Consider the following 21,378-nt stretch of genomic DNA (forward strand, 5'->3'; position numbering starts at 1 on the left):
AACATTCTTTTCCAAAGTAAGAACTAATCACTGATCCCTGCACAATTAGTCATGCACCAGGAATCCTGGTGACAATTTAAGAGTCTCAAAAACATTTGCAAAAGTTTCTAGTTTAATCTAGAACTCCACAGAAAGGAAAATATCATGGCAGAGACAAAAGCTACAGCAAGTGAGGTGTCCTTTTGAGACATGATAGCAAGTAAGTTACTGCTTAGCAATTAAATGTAATGAGGAAGAATTTTAAGCTCCCTGTGTGCACTGAGGAATAAACATCTCAGGATGGAGTAACCACACTGAGAACAAAGTCAAATGCCAAGCCAGCATATCTCCAATCACTTTTTTATTCAGCAAGATTCTCTGACTCAGATAATATACAAAACATTTAACAATTGGTACAGCACAAATAATGAGCAGTCAGAACTGACCCTGCCCATATGCAGAACAAAAAAAAATAAAACAGCAGTCTGGCCATTTAGGTGCATGTGGACTGAATATCAGATAACTGGTAGACCTGCTTCCAGCTCCTTCTCTTCTTAATTCCATTTCCATGCCTACCTTCTGGCTCCCTAGGTCAGTTGGTGACATCAGAGAACCTCTCCTATTATGATGAAGGGAGACCTCTGCCCTGGGAGTCAGAAGGCCTGGGTTTTGGTCATAATGCTAGGAGTTCTTGGACCTTAGGAAAATTATTTCATTCATGCTCCACTTGCTTCCTTGGTAAAGCATGGAGACTGAACTAGTGTTTCCCAACAGGAATGCTCTGGCCACTGGTGGGCAAGGAGCAATTGTTCATGGTGTAGATCTCTCCCACACATGGCAGGAGGTTTAGCATCCATGGCCTCTGGGCACTAAATGGCAGGAGCACTCCCCAGTCATTGTGACAGCCTAGGATTTCCCATAAATTTTCACTTTGAGAACAACTGAACTAAACGGTGTCTAGGGACTTTTCCAGTGTTAACCTTTCTTTCTTACATGAGCAGTTACAGTTCTACAACAGCGAAGTCTGTTTTATACTGAGCTACTATGGTCTTTGCTTATTCTCCACAATGACAGGCTTACCTGTGCACCAGGTCAAACATTTTCTAATAGTTCCCTGACATAGATATTAAAGAGAACTTTCCATTTAGGTAAATGAGTCTCTGCAGTGAAAGAAAGAATCAACAGCCCATCAGGGCAGAAGCCCAGCAAATCAGTGATACTAAACTTTCAGCAGGATTCAGTTGGAAGAAACAAATACCTGTCTCAACATGTTAAGTAGAATGGGACTTAGTACAGGGAATAAGGCGCTTTCAAAAATTTCGATGGGATGGAGGGACAAGTTCTAAGCTGGGCCTCCAGAAATGACTCCTAGAAAAATATTCCAAACATTGTCCACCAGAGAATCTGCTCTTTTTGCCTTTATGGTAAACACGGTGGCTTCTGAAAGTGTGGACTTAAAGAACATACTCTTGTAAGGATGATCCAAGACAAGAAAACCCCTGTCTTCACTGACACTGTCACTACACTGCCTCTGACAACACATGAAGCTCTCGGCTGATCCCTGGAAAGATAATGCGGAGAACCCAACCTGACCACCAATAGCAGAAAACAACCCGAGCAGCAGGAACATGGCCCCTGTGTCACTTTGGCCTTACATATTCCTGGAAGAACTGAATTTATACCCAATACTATAGCAAGTGAGTTTGGAGAAAACCGATTGACGCCACTCAGCCTCTGCAACGCAGGAAGACAAGACAGAAGAAGCATGATATATACTAAGTGTCAACCTGCCACACCTACCACAGAGAGTGTGTATCTCTGCCACAATCTGACAAAAGCCACGGACTCTTTGCAGAAAAAAAAAAGAACAAAATGTATATATAAAATTTTACATATATGTTCATTGTATTCTGTACAGATACCCCAAAACCCACCTTAGACCCTAAGAACCCTTATACTAGGACAGTTTCTGAACCTTGACAAAACTGACACTTGGGACTGGATAATTTTTTTTTAACTGAAGTACAGTCAGTTACAATGTGTCAGTTTCTGGTGTACAGCATAATGTTTCAGGGATGGATAATTCTTTATTGTGGGCGCTGTTATCTGCCTTGCAGGATCTTCAGCAGCATCCCTGGCCTCTGCCCTCTAGAAGCCAGAAGTCTCTCCTCTCCACCCCATCCCCTACCACAGTTGTGATGGCTAAACATGTTTGACATGGCCATGCGTCCCCTCGTGAGCAAAAATGTCCCCCAGTTGAGCCCATACGTATATATCTTAGGTCATTTTGAGTTTGGGAGATATGTATCTATCTCTTCTGTTTCTCAGGAAAACCCTTACTAATACAGCCTCATTTAAGTGTTAGCTATATGTTCAATCTGTGAACAAATCAACAAGTCAGTTAACCTCTCTGCACTTCAGCCCCCCCCCCCCATAAAATGGGGTAATGGCAACAACTTCATCACAAGATCACTGTTCAACTGAGGCGATGTAAACTGGGTAGTACTTTTTGCACGTAACTTATAAGAACTATGTGTTTTTTAAAAGCTTCTCCCCTGACTTCCTTAGCCATCTGAGTCACTGAGAACAAGTATCGATGGCCATGTTTGTCCCTGACCTCAAAGAGTGGAACCAAGTTTATTCTGCTTCACTTTACTGAAGGTTCATTCTTTCTGATTCATAATTCTATGGGGATTATTTCCACTCAGCATCATTCTTAAGGATGAATTTAGATGAGTTAAACACTCAAGTCTTAGCAAGTTTTCATCTTCTGGAATAAGATTTTGTTTTTAAATTGGAGACTATTAAAGAAAACAATTATTTGGGACCAAAAAAAAAATTCATTTCTCTGCCAAGCCATAAGCATTGAAATTGTTTCGATCAGTGGAAATAGTCCAAGAATTTGAAAAACAAATCCCAGTGAAAACTGACAAAATCAAGTTAGCAATTTCTTCTTTTAGATTTTTTTAAATATACCATAAACCAGAAGATGCTGTTTCTTTCTTTTTTTTGTTTTAATGAAATTCTCATCTTCCAGTGGGAGCCATTATTTTCTCAAATCAATGCTTACTGCTAAAAAGAGAAAGCTTAATGGATGAATATTGTGGTAAAAGCAAAGGCCCCTCCAAACATTTAAAAGGAAATTACCACTCAGTAAACTCTCTTTCCTCTTCTGTCCTTTTTGCATTTCCTTTCTCTAATGTTACTAACTCCAAAAGCCAGATTTTCTCTCCACTTCTCATTCTGTTCCTCTTCGCAACATGGATAAGCCTTTTTGATACAAAAGATTTTATACCATGGGAAAGAGGTTCTGGCTTCCGGATTTAAAGTCTAATTTGGAATCCTCCTGTGCCAAATTCATCCACCTCTTCAAATACATTGTAATGAAATATTGACGACATTATTAAATCTTGGTATAATCCACAGCTGTTCAAACGTATCTGGAGGGGCAAGGGTTTTCTCTTAGGTTTGAATTGTCCCAAGACCATAATAAAGGTCCTTTCCTATTAAAACAAACAAGCCGATAAAAAAAAAAAAACCTGTATCTCAAAGAAAGCAACACTCCAGGGTATATTTATCAAAAGCTATTCCCCTCTAGGGAATATTTTTGAAAATTATTTATAGAACTATACTAATTACCATAATCAATTCCACCAAAATAATGAAATAATAAAATCATAAGGATTGGTTAGAACAGCATTCTCTAACCTATGTTATACATGGTGTTACTTAACAAACATTCAAGGAAAAAAATAATAGGTAATGGTACCAATTACCTTTGAAAACTACTGATCCCCTCTTGAAGGGTCATATTTAGCATATTAAAGGACCTGAGAAGTCTTGGAGTAAAGAAATTTGTTTCCCAATGCTCCCTTAACTAATTAGACTGCAGAAATCCTCTTTTAAAAAACATGTCTTAACATATGTCAGATTAGAACTCTTTGCAGAGCACAGTTTGGAAAATTCTGGAATAGAATCTCAACCTCCTATATCACCTTGCAGGACATTTGGTCCATGCCAAAAAGTCCTTGATATGTGGTCCTGTCCAAAATGTTCATAAGACATTTAATGCATGCCAAAAGTTGCTTGAAATTTGGCCCTATCCAAAACATCCATGGCCATATTTGGTCCATGACAAACTGTTTGGGACAGGCCATATATTAAGGACATTTTGGTGTGGACCAAACATCTTCATGGATATTTTGGACAGGGCAAAAAAAAAAAAAAAAAAACTAAATATCAAGCACATTTTGGCACAGACCAAATGTCTTACAGATGTTTTAAACATGATCAAATGGTCCTGCAAATATCAAGACCTTTTGGTGTAGACCTCAATCTGGTATACGTGCACACACACACACACAATCATGGTTGTTCCTTCAGAAGCATCCACTTTCTGCTTTTTAGTTTACCCTTTTATCATCTTCTCACCATCAAAACATATTAACTCTACGTACAACCTCAGGATACTCTCTGCTAAGAGTCAACTTATTCAATAAACTAGTCAGAAATTCTAAGGTAAAAAAGTAAGGGCACTGGAAGAAGAATGCCTAGATTTAAATCCTGGTTTTATAATTTACGAGCTATGTAATTCTGAGCAAATTATTTGACCTCACTAATCCTTAATTTTCTGTTCCATAAGTTGGACATGATAATGGCATACTTCATTGGGTGACTGTGATGTTTAAGTGAGGTGATGCCTGTAGGAAGATATCTGACACACTGTAAGTGTTCAGAAAACAAATACATAGATGAATCATGTCAATAAATCTTAGTTGATGCATTTCTTCTTCTGCTTTCCAAATATCCTCTTTAGGTAAGACTGTTATACAAATCCTTTGGGGGAAGACTTTGTGAGTCTTGATGGCAAGACAGAGAGACAACTGAATTGGTCCACCTTCAATTATAATCATTGCTGCTACTTTAACGTTCTGATTGTGAGCTAGTCATCTACCCTTTCTGAACCTCAGTATTTCTGAACCTAACGTTTCAACTATCTGGCACATCCCAACACCCCAGCCCCATCTCATGCCCCTCTCCTTTTTTGTTGTTTATGCAAGAATTAATGACATCCCAAGGCCAGCCAAAAACCAAACTCTCTGGCCAGGCTCAATGAAAGGACATTAAGTTTGGACCCACAAGTTGGAAATGTGAGGCTTGCTAGAGATCTAAAAAGGGGAACAACTGGGAGCCTCCATTTGACACTCTTTCCACTGAAGGGCTATCTTTGCCACATAGTTCTCAGGAGCAACCCAACAAAGCCTCTGTAAGGGAGTCTGGCTCCACACATCGAATGCCTATTGATTACATGAGTAACTCTTTAAAAGTTTCCATTAATGGTGAGAAAGAAAGCAAAAATGTGTCTAAACAGTGGGAAAAGCCAGATCCAAAAACAGTGAAGCTGGGAGTTTCAGCCCTCCTTAAGTATGATAAGGATCAGAATAACAGAGTCAATTATGTCATTAAGACAGCTTACTAAAGGGTAAAGAGAAGAAATGCGGGACATTATGGACAAAAACAAGACCATGCATGACAAAAATGGTGTTTCCTCAGTTCTTCAGGAAGATATACTGTATCTTTCTCCCTCAGTGGCCATATCTATCTCACATTTTTTAAAAGTTACAGACAACCAATTCCAGACACTGGCTTTCATTCTACTTTTGTTTATTAAAAACATGTGCTTGTATATTTAGTTTTAGACCCTGAGCTAGAGCTGCAGAAGAAAATGTGAGCAAAAAATAGACCCAATCTTGCTCTCAGAAAATTCAAATTCTAATTGGGAAGATAGACATTCATCAAATAATCACTTTCATGAAAGTTTGATTACAGATACGTAAGTGTTCTCTGAACAAAGAGAACTGGAAATATAAAGGGAAATTGATCTATACAGGGGAGAGGTACCATGAAAATCTTCCCCAAGGAAGTGACTCAGGAGCTGACATCACAAGTATGAGTAATGAAGCAAAAGTGCCTCAAAAGAGGAATGAATGTGTGAGAAGGATGTCAGGTGACCCCCTGAACTGATAGGAAGACTGAAGGAATAAGCTCAGAACATTAGGAATCAAGGGAAGATGACAGCAGAAACACTTCAGGACCTGCAGCCACTCCTGCTCAGTGATGCTGCCACTGAGGCGGGCTACTGAACCTCATTGTCCTTTGTCTTTTTAACACTAACTCCAGATTCAAAGTGTAGAATGGAAATGCCCAGATGTACAAGCTTAGGTCAGACATCGAGAAGAAAGGGGCTCCTCTTTTATTAATCCACACAATGAGAGCTCCCAAATCTAGGAGGGTGGGTGAAATGCTAGACAGCTAAAAACAAAACAAAACAAAACAAAACAAAACAAAACAAAACAAAACAAAACAGTCTACCACTGAGGCAGAAGACAGTAGAGTATTTCTGAGAATGAGAAAAATATTCACAGTGGTCCCTGCGCCTGAAGCTTAGAGAGACGGTGAAAGGTGAACGAGGCTGGAAATCTAGGCTAGGTCATACTGATTCAGGAGTGTCGCTTCCGACAACTCATAAGTTAAACCCTCTCTGGGAGTAGCCCTTGACTAAAGGAAGCTGCCACTGGGAGGCTATGTTCCTGCCTGGGGAGAGCTGGCATCAGACGACTGATCGATGCTGCAACAAAGGCATCTACTCGGGGTGGCTCTGATGGGCTAGCTGAGCTCTGAAGGTCCCTGTGCCATCACCTGAGACCTTGTTGCAGAGACATCACAGCCGAACTTCTCCATCTGCCCAGCCCTGCAACCCTCACTCATCACAGGCAGTGACCTCCAGAGCACTCCTCAATAATCCTGCATGCAAATCTCCATCTCAAAGTCTGCTTCCCAGGGAACCCAACCCAAGTCAGCAGAGCAATCAGAAGACTATAGGAGGCTGGCAATGAAAAACAGTAGCCTCAACAGTAGATACTGGGGAGAGAAGTGTACTGAGTGAACTTTTCAAGGCCTAGGGGGCCCCACAATAATAGTGAGAGAACAGACAATTTGCAGAGTCAATGAAAGAAACACTCTAATTCCTTCCTAGATTAGATGCTCCCAACTTCCCTAGTGCTTCAGAGGAAGAGAGGTACAGTCATTCCTTAGCACGCTGGCCCCCAACACAATTTCAAACTTTGTCCCCATTCTAATAACCACTAATCTGCTACAATCGGCATCTGTCATAGTGTGTGATGTGCTAGGAGCAGGCTGCCTCCAGAGCTCAGACTCTGAAGGCTGGAACAGCTGTTCTAGCTCAGGCTCTCCTGTCTGATTCTTTGTAGCCACTTCACTAAATTTCCAAGAGTCAGTTCACTTTATGGCTCCCCCCACCTCCTTTTTAAAGCTGCTGCCGCCCAAGCACAGGCTGCCAAGAGGCTTGATTCCAAACATGGGGCTTTTAAAAGGTGACAGAGGAGATGATGTCATGGCATCTAAGGTAAAAAGCTCTTTCTTCCCCCAGAGTGGCTTCACTAATAAAATTAATTTGGCTATTTAAAATTTAAAATAAAGACAAGATGTTTCGATTTTTCAATAAAGAAATTTGGCAGGAACAAAGGGAGTTATTTGCATGCTGATGGGGCTGGTGGGAAGCCAAAGTGCAGACAGATCTTCCTGACCCCACGAGGAAGAACGTTTGGTTGCAGAGGGAGCTGCTCTCCGTTTCCACCTCCCAGCTCTCTGCAGTGGAGAAATGGGCAGGGTCAGGTGGGAGCTTGTGGAAGCTTCGGCCATTTGGGAATTTTGAGCAGTTGACCCTGTCGGGCCATTAAGAGAAGTGATCAATTCATAACCGTTCTCAAAAGTCATCACATGGGTCTGGCAGTGATGATCTCCCAGTGGTCTCCGTCTCCATAGCTGAGGCCCGGCTCTCTTTGCCATTTTTGGCAACCATCAAACAGATGAACTCTGCAAAGCCTCATGGATTCCTGGCAGTAACTCTGTACTGCCCATCTCTTACTTTCTCTCCGCAACTTACTATGGATGGACTCAGCATTTCCTCCACAGCCAGGATGTCAGAACTGAGCCTCAAAGGGGCAACTCCATTTTCCCATCCTCTGTTTCCGCCTTCCAGCCTCCCCACAATCCACTGTTCAATGGGATGGCTATAGCTCTCAAATGGAGGATAATATTGACATTGAATTTGAATTTGAAGTCACAGAATCTTGAAAAAGCCTAGAGATTTGTAAGGACTTTCCAAAGACCCTCTTCATCCCTAGCAGCCCATATTTCACCAGAATATAATTAATCCTTGCAAGTTTGTAACACATTCTACTTTACAAAGTGCTCTCACCTACATTATTGCATTTGATGAACACATTATTAGCCCATTTTATAGGTGAGTAAACTGATGATCATGGGAAAGATGAGGGCAATGAAAATATTTCTTTGCAACTCATGCATCAGAAACTGTGTGGAAATTTTACTACCTTATCCAACTGAATCTTCACAAGAGCCCTGAGAATTAGAGAACTGTACCAAAATGTATCCCATTTACACTTGAGAAAAGAAAGACCTGGCATTTACACGACCACTCAAACTCACAAAGGTGACCTTGGATTTGTACTTAGGCCAGGTTGGCTTCAAATTCTTCCTCTATACCAGCTGAAGGTTTTCTTCATTTTCCTGGCAGTCCATTTGGTTCATTCACTCCTCAGCTGCCCTTCCAGGCTAGAATGTCTAACAAACTCTCTCCTGTAAGCACCTTCCTTTGTGCCCCTATTAAATACATACACACACACACACACACACACACACACACACACACTCACTCACTCACTCCCTTTAACACACCACAGTTCTCATCTTCAGTTGGCATCAAAACAGGGACTGGAGCCAATATTGTCATCACCATCAATGCCATCTCCACCACCATTATCATCATCATTATCTTCATCAAATCCTGTCTTTGGAGCTCCCTCAAGTACTTTTCCTTCCTTACAGGGCATTTTTTAGAACACGAAGCAGACACAGTCCTTGCTTTCGAACTGCACTTTCTGGTAATGTTCAGGAAGAATTTAGTCTCTAGAGTGGGTGGAAATTAATGGACATTTAGGTTAAGTGACTTAGGGAAATTCAATGGTGAACCAAAGTAATAGGAATCTGTTTACTAGACAACCCTCATAAATAGCATAAAATGAATATGCTACTTAAAAAAGGAATTAATTAACATTTAACTACTGTGTGTTTTTCTATTCATTAACTAAACATCTCTACAAATGATTTGTGGAACGGACAATTGATTCCTACCCTTTTGGTTTTCATCACTAATGGTGGAAGTGAGAGGAGGAAAATGCTTGATGCAACAGCAAAACCACCACTCAGTCAAGGGTCAGAAGAGTCCTATAAGAATGTGAGTAAAGCAGAAATGGATGTAACCCTCTCTTGACAGCCCCCTTCCCCGTGAAGTTCACTTTGCAGGACAGGAGTGCTCCCTGGCAATGCTGATAATCCCCTGGCATCCCCTCCCTGGGCCAGCTGTGTCCTCACACCTAGCAGAGTTCCTTCCTTACAGTGCACATGTAATAAATATATGTTGAGTTAATTAACTAATGACCTAACTTACCTTGATAGAAAGTCTCTTTGCCCACATTATTTCTCATTCCATATTCCAATTTCCACTGTTTCTCACCTGAAAAAGCAACCCTGAAATATGTCAGGGGCCAACAGTACATCACTTCTCCATTTTCAATCTTTTTATCTCATTAGCATTCTGAAAACAGAGAAAGTTAACTTGACATTTCTTCCATCCCCTCCAAACTCCCCCTAAAGCACTTTTTTTCCTTCTCTCCAATGCTACTTGTTACTGGTTTTCCTTCCCCCTACTGAGCATGAGTTGAGAGGCAGGGACACTACACAGAGGCATCCTCAGCTATGGCTCAGGAGGGCATGCGTAGTGGGTGCTTAATGCAGGCTGTTCTCTATTTAATAGGATCAAACATGGCTTGTTCTCTGGAAACCTAAAGCGTTTCTTTATTTGAAGCATTTGAGATGCAGTCCTTGCTAGAAGCAGGAAGATGACCTCAATGTGTATGAACTGACCCTTCGCATCAGACGTGCCCATGACTCCACTCTCCCTATCATCTGTGAGGCCTGGGTGAGAGAGGACCAACTCCACAATCCAGTCTTTCAGGTTTTAAGGATGTAAGTGATAACACTGTGAGCTGAGTTAATGGGGCTCATCTCAGTGTGACTTCTACTCACTGTGTGGGCAAAATACAAGAGCAAGGCCATCCAAGCAGCGTTGCAGTTGGGTGGAGAGCAGGGAGGTCTGGAAAGCCGGGTGGGTGAACTGATTAGCACATTTTCATTACCTTACAGAAAACCATTACTGTTTTACTTAAGGACAAAAAGTTCTCTTTGGCCAAATTAGTTCATTTCCCAGATTAGGCTCTGTGGGGTGTGTCTGTGTGCATGTGTGCTGGTGTGTGCGGGAGTCTTTCTCCCTTCTGCAGCACAGTTGATGGGTGTGTGTGTGTCTGGGACTCATTACATGACTGAAAATTGAAAGCAGCTGGAAATTCATGGGGCAAAAAGGCAGATCCCATTACTAGAAACATTAGAGACATGCCCCATTGGGAGGTAAATTGTATGCTGATAGTCATAGAGATATTTGGCCTTTAACCCCCCTGGCCACCCTGTCAGATGTACAATTCTGTCTCCTTTTGGCTTCTACCACCCCAATATCTCTTGGTTCTTCTCTCATCATTCAGCTCCCTCCTTCCTCAAATCACAGTCCTCAACTCACCTAAAGATATCAATGTACCCCAAGTTTCTATAGTGTTCTTCTCTTCTAACTACCTAATTTTGTTGGGTGAGCTCCTTCATTTCCATTACTTTCCAAGATACACTTTTCAAATTACGTCTCCATCCCAGACCTTCTCCCAGACACCAGACTTATCATGAAAGACCCCAAACCTGTCTCTCTTTCTGTGTTTCTAGGTTAACTGATGGCACCACCATGCACTCAATTTCCCAAGACAGGGCCTAAGATCTATCTTCCATTCCTCCTGTCCTCCTAGATTGTGGTCAAGTGAAACTTACTCTTTTATGAATGATATTCATGTCTAAAGTGTTCATGTGCCAGGTACTAGACAGCCCTGTGAAGGAAGGCACTAAAAGTATCCCCATTTTAGAGATAAGCAATGAGATGTCAAGAGGTTAAGCATTTTGCCCCAGGCCCCACAGTTCATAACTGGCACAGTCAAGAGTTAATCTCAGGAGCAGGATCCAGCATCTCTGTTCTTGAACCATATATTCTATTGTATCTACAGACCCAATGCTACTTCCCCATCAAGTCACTGTCTCTCAATTAACAGTCATCTCTTCCTATTCGGCACATCACATTTTTCTTTCTAAATTACAAACCTCTTTTCTAATATCTCTAATCTAGTCTTTTTGCTTTTCCTTAACCTAATAATAATCATTCTAGGAATTGTTATGTTGAGTATCTAGAATGAGCTATCTATCTTTCAATGGGCATTATACATACATACATATATATATATATATATATATACACACATACATAGTCTCAGTAATTATCATAGCAATTCTACAATTATGCATTATTCTTATCTCCTTCTTGCCAATGAGAAAACTTGGACTCTGGAAAATTAAAACTTGCCTAAGGTCCCTTTAGAAATGAGTGGTGAGTCAAGATTTGAACACAGAAATCAAAATTCACATACATTTTCCTAGTCAACCAATAAATAAGTTTATGTAAAAGCTTCCAAATAATTCCTGGAGGTACTCGCTGGATTGCAGACTTGCTCTTTGTCATGAACTGTGTTGTATTGTGTCTTCTGGGTACTCAATAATATGCTTTCTGTTCAAAACATCTGAAAGAATCACTGATTTGATGATGAACCAGCCATGGGTCACCTCCCTCTTTCTTCAGGTAAATCTGCCTTCTGACTATGTCTTACCCAGGTCTTCAGGGCTCGATCAATGACGAAGACGGCTTCATCTCCTCACCCCTACTATTTCTCTCTGTTTCTCACTTTCCCCTACTCCCTGGGTCTCTTGTCTTTTTTTTTTTTTTTTAAGGGTAAGAGGGAGAATTTGCTTATGAACTAGCAAGTATAGTGATTACAAAACAACATCACGATAGAGTTCAGCTTTCTTATATTTACACCTGAGGCAAAAAAAAAATCTATTACTGAATATTAAGTACCAGTAGTCATCCATCGGGTGAGAGCTAGACTCAGGATGGCCAGAAGATACCCCTGTCTTCTCTCTGAGTTAGTTCCACAGCTATGAGAGCGGTGGTTGCGGTGATGTGGATGATGTTGCAAACATTTGTTAATTGTCTGCCATACATCATGTACTGTGATAGCCTTTATATAGAGTCTCTTAGTCCTCTTCAGTTCTGTATAACAGCTATTACTATGCTCATTTCAAAAGAGGACACTGAAGTTGACTTGTACAACAGCCAGGAAATAGCTGAGACAGAATTTGAATTAGTTCGGACTTTGAAATCCATGACCTTTCCTCTTTGCCACCCTCCGTCTCTTAGATGTAGGGCTACCACTCTTACTTCCCCTTTCATTTGCTCTCCCTTCTTTCCTGAGCTCTTCATCCTCATTTCTTTCCTCAAAAAGGATAATAATATTTCTTTTTCTAAATCTCCTTGTTCCTTTTCTCCATTTCCCTTTCTTAGAACACATCTGAGAAATCACTTTTAATGCCATCAAATCATTTTTTATTGGTGCTCTGCAAAAATGATAGTGGTGTCACCCCAGGCACTCTGAAAGGCTGGTATATTATAGAGGGAAACTACTCAAATGGCAGCCTCATGCTGTGGCGCTGCTCACAACTGCTTCTTAATCCGCAACCCTGGGGCTATGAATGACAACCCATAAAAGTTCTTAGAAAGTTAAAGCTAGGGAAAAAAAAGGTCCAAATACACATTTATTTATTTAACCAATATATATTAAACTTGCACTCTCTTTCAGGCTCAGTACTAGGCCCTAGAGGTAAACCGATAATCAAACCATTCTATGAGCCCTCAGAAAGCATGTAATCTACCTCAGTGGGGAATAAATTGGTAATTAAAATACAATATATTGACTGCCTTAATAGATTAATGCTGAGTGCTAGGGGAGAAGAAAGGAAACGGCCCAGTCATGAGAAGTTACTTGGGTCATGAGCACAAGCTCTTAGGACAGGAAATTTGAGCTAAAATATGAAGGATACCTTCACATCAGCCAGATATGCTGGATAGCTTCCACTTGCCCCTTGTCCTGGGTAAAAAAATTCTAAAACGTAAGGACTTAAAAACAGTTATTTATTATGATGACAAACCTGCAATTTGGACAGAGTTTGGGAAACTCATGGGAAACACATGTCTGCTCCATGAGGTGTAAACTGGGGTAGTTCAACCAAAGGCTAAAGGATTTTCCACCAAGATGGCTCACTCACAAAGGCTGACAGTTGGTACCAATGGGAGTTCAACCAAGGTTCAGGGCCAGAAGCCTCAATTCCTCTTCTGTGGATCTCTCCACATGCCCTGGGCCTCCTTGAAGCATAGAGGCCAGGTTCCAAGGGTGAGCATCCAAAAAGAGAGAGCCAGACAGAAGTTGTATTTCCTTTTATGACTTGAACTTAAAAGTCACATAACCTCACTTCCACGTCATCCTATTAGTTCAGATAGTCATAAAGGCGCTAAGGAGGTATGACCAGACTCCAGCTCTTGACGAGGGCATGACAGTGATCTAGAAGAACATGTGAGACAGGAACTAGTAGTGCAGTCATTTCTGAAAAACTTTATCAACTACACTGCTCTAAATACACTAGCCATACTTCACTCTTACATGAAAAAGCTAAATATATAGACTACACCAATGACAGGCTCTCTTGTCTTCTGGTTTCCTATTGGGTTTGATTAAAGGGAATATTGGCAAGAGATCAAAGGGAGAGAGAGAATTCAGTATATTCATTCCCCCAGCCTTTTGTAAACGAGTGTAGCTTGGCTGGCTGTACCCTTCAACTGAGAACCCCAGATCCTAACAGGTGACCCCCCCATCCTTCTTTCTTTCCCTAGGCTTTGATACCCTCTCCTTCCCTTGCTTTTTCAGACTCAGAGGTGGTAACCACTCCATCTAGTACTAGTCCCAAGGTACTGCACCAGCTCTTGTGCTTTCCTATACTCCACAGTATTCCTTGATGTTTCCTAGTCTCCAATTATACTGATATAAGTAATCTCTTCATTAATTATTCTCAAATTATCTAATTTGAGTACATAATCTGTTTTTTGTTTTTGTGTGATCCTAATATATAAAGAGCTATCAGGAAAATGGAATGAAGTAAATTCATGGTTTGACACATATCTTCTGCCCTAAACATTTAGCAATCTTAGATAAATTTATAAGCAGTCTGAAAGAAATGAGGATCATCTGTTTCCATGGACCAATAATGGGAAGAAAATGCAAAGTGGTGATCAGCGCATAAGCCATGGGAGTCAAAAGCTTGAAATGCAGAAGGAGATACTGGGACATTGGGGACAAAAATTATCCATCACTGGGATCAGACTCCATGAAATAAGGAGATGAAATACAGTTCTCCCACTCATGAAAGGAAACAGATAAAATACTACAGCTTACCACAGCCTCATGCTATGGATTATAGGAACCTGTGGGTTCAAGGAAGGTGGGGGACATGACACTGCCTCCACTCAAGGAACTGAACCAAGCTACCTGCTAGCTCAATGTCAGAACTTGCGCTATTTCCAATACCATCATGGACTGGGGGCTCCACACCACTGTTAGAAATACTGGCTTTGGTCTGGTCATAAAAGGCCAAACAGAGGCAAACACAAAAATACTATATAGAGCAGAGTGATGATGTAGAGAAATAGATAAAAAACCCAAGTAATATCCAGGTCAAAATGAAACCTGAAAAACAGAATTCAAAAAGATATGAAGTCAGATAATGCAAAAGTCAGCAGTTCCCTCTATACCTCTGCCCACAAAATGAACTACACAAGTATAAATTGACTTTAGAAAAGACATATTTTAAAGGATATTTTGAGAAAAAAATTATAATAAATATGCTTAAGATGCTCAAAAGAGTAAATAAAGGATTAAAAATCTTAAAAATTTTAGAAATTTAAAAGGTACAAGTAGATCAAAAAATTGGAAATCTTAGAAATAAAAAATATCATCACTGATAAAAAAAATTAATAGAATAAATTTCAGATTGGCATAAACAAAGAATTAGTAGGAAAGAAAAATTTCCTGAGGAATTCACTCACACACAGTTCAATGACACAAGGAAATAAAATGTGAAAGAGTAATTAATTTAATTAAAAGAAATGGAAGAATATTTGAGGCTCTACCATATATCTACCAGAGTTTTAGAAAGAAAAAACAAAAGAATTGGTAAATATATATATAGATACACACACACACACACACACACACATACATATATAATTGCAGACAATTTTTCAAAATTGAAGAACATCTAAGCCCTCAGATGTAAAGTACACTTCAAATGTCCAGATGTATAAATAAAACAATCCACATCTTGACCCATTATAGCAAAATATAGATCATCAAAGGTAAAGCAAAAAACTTAAAAATTATTGGAGAGGTCTGTTGACCCTGACATAAAGGCAGCTTTCTACACATCCTCCCCAAAAGTCTTAAGCACAATAAGGAGCTCAAATAGAATCAAATATAAACTACATCTTCAGAATTACTTGGAGAAAAATAACAGCACAAATTTCAAATGACCTTTAAGTATAAAAGCAATCATCAAATTCCAACAGACCTTCCACTATTGCAAGCTTCAGAGAGTGGGGCATTGCCTTAGGAGTCTCCAGGGAAAAGAGAAGATGGGTATATAAGACTTATATAAAAGCTACACAAAAATAACTTTTAGGAAGAAAGTGCATACTAAGTGCTCAAATACTGAACATGGGTCTAAGGTTTCCTAGTTTATAGTAAAACCAATAGAAAAGAGGCTTGACCGTGAGTAAAATCAGAGGTTCCACTGATGCCTCTGCAAAGCATTTTGGGGGAAGATGATAAATGGAGAAGGGGTACACCCTTGATGATATGGCATTAAAGTAACCTACTGAAATTAGAAGGAAAAAAATAAGGATCCTGCAGAAAAAAAGAGAGAGACAGAAAGAGAAAAGAGTGACAGAAAAACAAGAGCTATACCAATGCCTCCCCCCAACACCTTCATCAATAAGGTTATCCACTAAAGAAATTGCACTTCACTATTCTGGCATGAGTGGGTACTCTTCAGTGATGAACTCTGTCTCTGAAATAGCTTGAAATAGAAAAAATCAAAATAAAAACTAACAAACAAACAACAACAACAACAAAAAACCTCTCAGGCTAATTCTATGTGAAGCCATGGTAAAAAGAAAACAAGTGAGACTTTAAACATTTCAGCTGATGTTAAGCTCTCTAAAGAAAAGCAATCATGAGATAAAAAGTGTAAACCAATGCTTCAGATTTAATTAGGAATTTCCTCAAATAGTCATTTGGAGATTCAAAAATACCCAAAATCAGAAATGCAAAAATTTAAGAATAAAAGTGAAAACTAATAAAAAGAAATGCAATGAACCCCAGAAGAAATAAAGAAAAAGAAAAAAATCTCATGTTCATGTATGACTGAAGCATTATGATATACACCAGAAACTGACACAACATTGTAAACTGACTATACTTCAATGTAAATATATTTTAAAATCTCAAAAATATTACAAGATGTCTAAGGGAGAATAGAATCAAATGAATATAAGGGATGATTAACAAAGACAAGAAAACAACTAAAAGAATGAAAATGGAAAAAAAGAAAGAGAAAGAAAGAAAGAGAGAAAGAGAGAAAGAGAAGAAAGAAAGAAAGAAAGAAAGAAAGAAAGAAAGAAAGAAAGAAAGAAAGAAAGAAAGAAAGAAAGAAAGAAAGAAAGAAAGGAAGGAAGAAAGGAAGAAAGGAAGGAAGGAAGGAAGGAAGGAAGGAAGGAAGGAAGGAAGGAAGGATGAAAGGAAGAAAGGAAGAAAGGAAGAAAGGAAGAAAGGAAGAAAGGAAGAAAGAAAGAAAGAAAGGGGCCCAGAGAGAAAATTGTTGAGAAAGGAGGAAAAAGAAAATCCAGTATGTGTACAATCGGAGTAACTAAAAGGAAAAATATATATATACATATTTCTTTCAAGCGAAAGAAATACTTAAAAAGAAAAAAACACTGTAAGATGAAAAGTAGATTTGAACAAATGGAAAGATATTCCTTATTTCAAGATAGGACACCTCTCAATTGAGCAATCTCAGTTGATGCCTCATGGTTATTCCGACATGGAGTAGAAATAAGTCTTCCCCACAAAGCCCTGCCCAAATTGCAGATATATGCCCAGATCTTGGTTTTGACATACCATTCTCCACTAAAAGGAACCATAGTTCCTCAGAAAATGGCTGATTTCAGGGCTGGGGCAAGAATGTCACAAATATATAGGAATAAGCTTGAAGGAATACCAACTAACCAAATCCAGGGAATTTGATCATTGAAATAAAGGACAGTAATAGATTACAACCTACTAAATAAAATTGGATCCATCAATCAATACTATGAACTAATAAACAACACATAGAACAATAAAAGGGAAGACTCTTCCTTATAATATAGTACTGACATAAAAATAGCACAAAAGGGAATAAATTTAGAAAACCACTGTTTTTCAGCCATCATTGTAAAAAATTGAGGCAAAAATAATCAATAGATGCTAAATTTGGGGAGCAGGAGAGTTTGATGGGGAAAACAGTATTACATTTCGAAGTATCCCTCCACAATTACTTTTTAACTACAAAAGGGTAAAACAGTAACTGTACAGTGGAAAAATTAGGCAATACCTTAACCAGATGATCAAAATTAACAATACCTAATAGGGGCAGACATGATGTCACTGCAGATGTTAATACCCTGAGGATAATAAAGCATCGTTTATACAGTAGTCCTTCTAAAACGCACAACATGATTTCAACCTTGAGGAATCATCAGACGAACCAAATTCAGGAACATATTAAATTAACAGTTAGTATTTTTTTTTCCAAAAATGCCAATGGTATGAAAGACAAAGAAAGACTGAGGAATTATCCCAGAGTAAAGAAGACCAAAAAGACCATGACAACTAAATGCAATTCATGATTGAGAGTGGATCTTATAAGAGAAAAATTAATTCACAGTTTTAAAAAATCACATTATTGGTACAATTGACAAAATTGGAATTTGACTGTAGATTAAAGATAACATGTTAAACTTTTTTAATTTGATGGAGTTCAGGATGATGGCAAAGGTTATATCTGATGAGCAGAATGTAAGACAGGGTCCCAATTCTCAAAGACATTACATCCTAATTAAGAAAAGAAAACCAGCATATGAAAGAAAGTGTAATACCAAAAAAAAAAAAAAAGTGGCAAATTATCAAAACAAAAAGTAACTACATGAACTGTGGTGGTCTTAAAAATCTTCACAGGGAGATGGAATATAAATGAGGCCTTTAAGGGATGATGGGTTTGAGGTGAGAAGCAAAGAGAAGGAAAGGCTTTTCTATGTAGAGGTACCACCAATATGAGCAAAGAAGTAAGAATAAATGCAGCGCACAGGGTAGACTATGCAAAAGACTTGGGTAGAAGGTCAGTGATGGGGAACAACAGGAACATTATTTGATATGTAGGAGGAAAGCACCAAAAACTTCAAACAAATCTTTAATACACATCAATTTAATTAGAATAAATTAGATCATGCAAACATATCGGTTTTTAATTAATTTTTTAATTTGGGAATCTTTAAATATGTAGCACAAAACTTTTTCTCCCAAGTGCATTCTTATAGAAGAAAGATCTATCCACTGCTGTCCAAAAGAACTTTCTGTGAGGATGAAAATATTGTGTATCTGCATGTCCAATACAGTGGCCACATGTGACTAGTGAAAGGTGGTTAGTGTGACTGACGAATTGAATGTTTTATTATATTTACTTGTTTCTTTTTTTTATTAAAGTATTGTTGATTTATAATATTACTTAGTTTTAGGGATAAAATATAAGGATTCAATGTTGTATAGATCATACTCCATTTAAAGTTATTATAAAATATTGGTTATATTCTCTGTGCTGTATGATATACCCTTGTAGTTTATTTATTTTATACATAGTTTGTATCTCTTAATCTTCTACCCCTTTCTTGCTTCTCTCTTCCTCCCTCTCCCCACTGGTGACCACTAGTTTGTTTTCTATATCTGAGAGTCTGTTTCTGTCGTTATATTCATCTGTTTCATTTGTTAGATTCCAAATATAAGTGATAACATACGATATTTGTCTTTCTCTGTCTGACTTATTTCACTAAGCATAATACCGTCCAGATTCACTCATGTTGTTGCAAATAGCAGAATTTCATTCTTTTCTATGGTTGAGTAAATTTCCATTTTGTGTATGTGTATATATATATACACACACACACAAATATACACATACACACACATATATACACTCCGCTTCTTCTTTATCCATTCATATGTTGATGGGCACTTAGATTGCTTCCATATTTTGGCAATTGTAAATTATGCTGCTATAAATATTGGAGTGTATGTGTCTTTTTGAATTAGTGTTTTATTTTCTTCTGATATATTCCCAGGAGTAGAATAGCTGGATCATATGATGGTTCGATTTTTACTTTTTTGAGGAACATCCTTACTGTTTCCCACAGTGACTGTACCAACTTACATTCCCACCAGCAGCATCCTAGGGAGCCCTTTCTCCACATCTTGACCAACACTTGTTATTTGTAGACTTTTTGATGACAGCCATTCTGAAAAGTGTGAGGTGATATCTCAGTGTGGCTTTGATTTCCATTTCTCTGGCGATTAGCAATGTTGAGATCTTTTCATGTGCCTATTGGCTACCTGTAGATCTTCTTTGGAACAATATCTATTCAGATCTTCTGCCCATTTTTTAAGCAGGTTTTTTTTTTTTGGTATTGTGTTGTTATGAGCTGCTTATGTATTTTGGGTATTAACTCCTTATCAGTCATATAATTTACAAATATTATCTCCCATTCAGTTGGTTGTATTTTCATTTTATCAATGGTTTTCTTTGCTATGCAAAAGCACTTAAGTTTAATTAGGTCCCATTTGTTTATTTTTACTTTTGCTTCCTTTGCCTTAGGAGACAGATCCACAAAAATATTGCTATGGTTTATGTCAAAGAGTGTTCTGCCTATGTTTTCTTCTAGGAGTATTATTGTTTCTAGTGTTCCAGGTTTTTATATTTAAATTGACATTTAACAATTATATTTAATTTTAATTTACTTAAATTCAAAGTCTTACGTGGCTATTGGCAATCTACTAGACATCACAGGTATGCACCAGAGCTCTCTCACAGCCGTCATAGATGATACAGATGCATACCCTCATTCCCCTTTTAGTCTGTCACATATAGATACAGCATTAGCTCTCTCTTCTAACCCTTATTTTTGTAAAGGCATCAGTGTATTACATAAGGTATGTCAGTTCCAGTGAGCTTAGAAAGTAATTAGGTCAGGGTTTCTCATTTCTGAAATGTAAAGTTCACCCTGAAACATCATGAAGATTGAAGCTCCCTCGAAAACTAAGCAAATATTTGGAATTCCAGTTTCTTTCCTTCTTTCCTTAAGCTCATTCTTCTGCTGTTGTAATGAAGCCTGCAGTGCATGTGATCAAAAACTGGAAGCAGCTCTCACAATGGCCTCCCACTAAGGTTCCTACAGGAAGGACACAGAGGGGTCATGATGCTGGGAACTCTTTCATTATGATCTTAGCCCCTTGAGCTTTATGGAAGAACAGCAAATTAAGCTTCCAAAATTCAGCTTCCAAAATATTGGCACATTTAGGCTTTTCCTTGGGTATAAAAATCTTCTAGGCCCTTATGCTCAAGAATGTACATTTTCTCTCCTAAAAATAAGTGAGCAGCAGGTGCCATACCAAACAAGGCTTAAATGATTTAAGCTGCAGTTGGGAAGACTCCATAATGTAATTCATTCCAGTTACTGCTCATTTGGAGCTCAGGGAGGCTTTTGATCTAGCTGCATGAATTTCAGATCATTTCTATTGGACAGTTATAATTTTGTTATCAGTCTTTGCAAGTTGAGCTTCCAGTCCATTTGGAGTAATGAGCATGCACAAGCACACGCACACATCCCTATCAAAGGTCAACATCACTCAATGCTGCTAAGAATAGGTAATATGCAATATTTAAGGGTTACTTCTCATTCCTTTCTAGCATTCCTTATGACATTTTATGCCCTGGCTCCATTTTATCACTGCTAGAAAAATGCCAGAAATAATTGTCTTGGGATGGGCAAGGGAATGTGCACAGCCTCTCCTCTGATTGCAAAATAATGCCAAGTGTTTTGTACGAAAGGCACAGCAAGCT

The sequence above is a fragment of the Vicugna pacos genome, chromosome 4 (assembly GCF_048564905.1).
Source record: "Vicugna pacos chromosome 4, VicPac4, whole genome shotgun sequence".
NCBI classification, from domain to species: Eukaryota; Metazoa; Chordata; class Mammalia; order Artiodactyla; family Camelidae; genus Vicugna; species Vicugna pacos.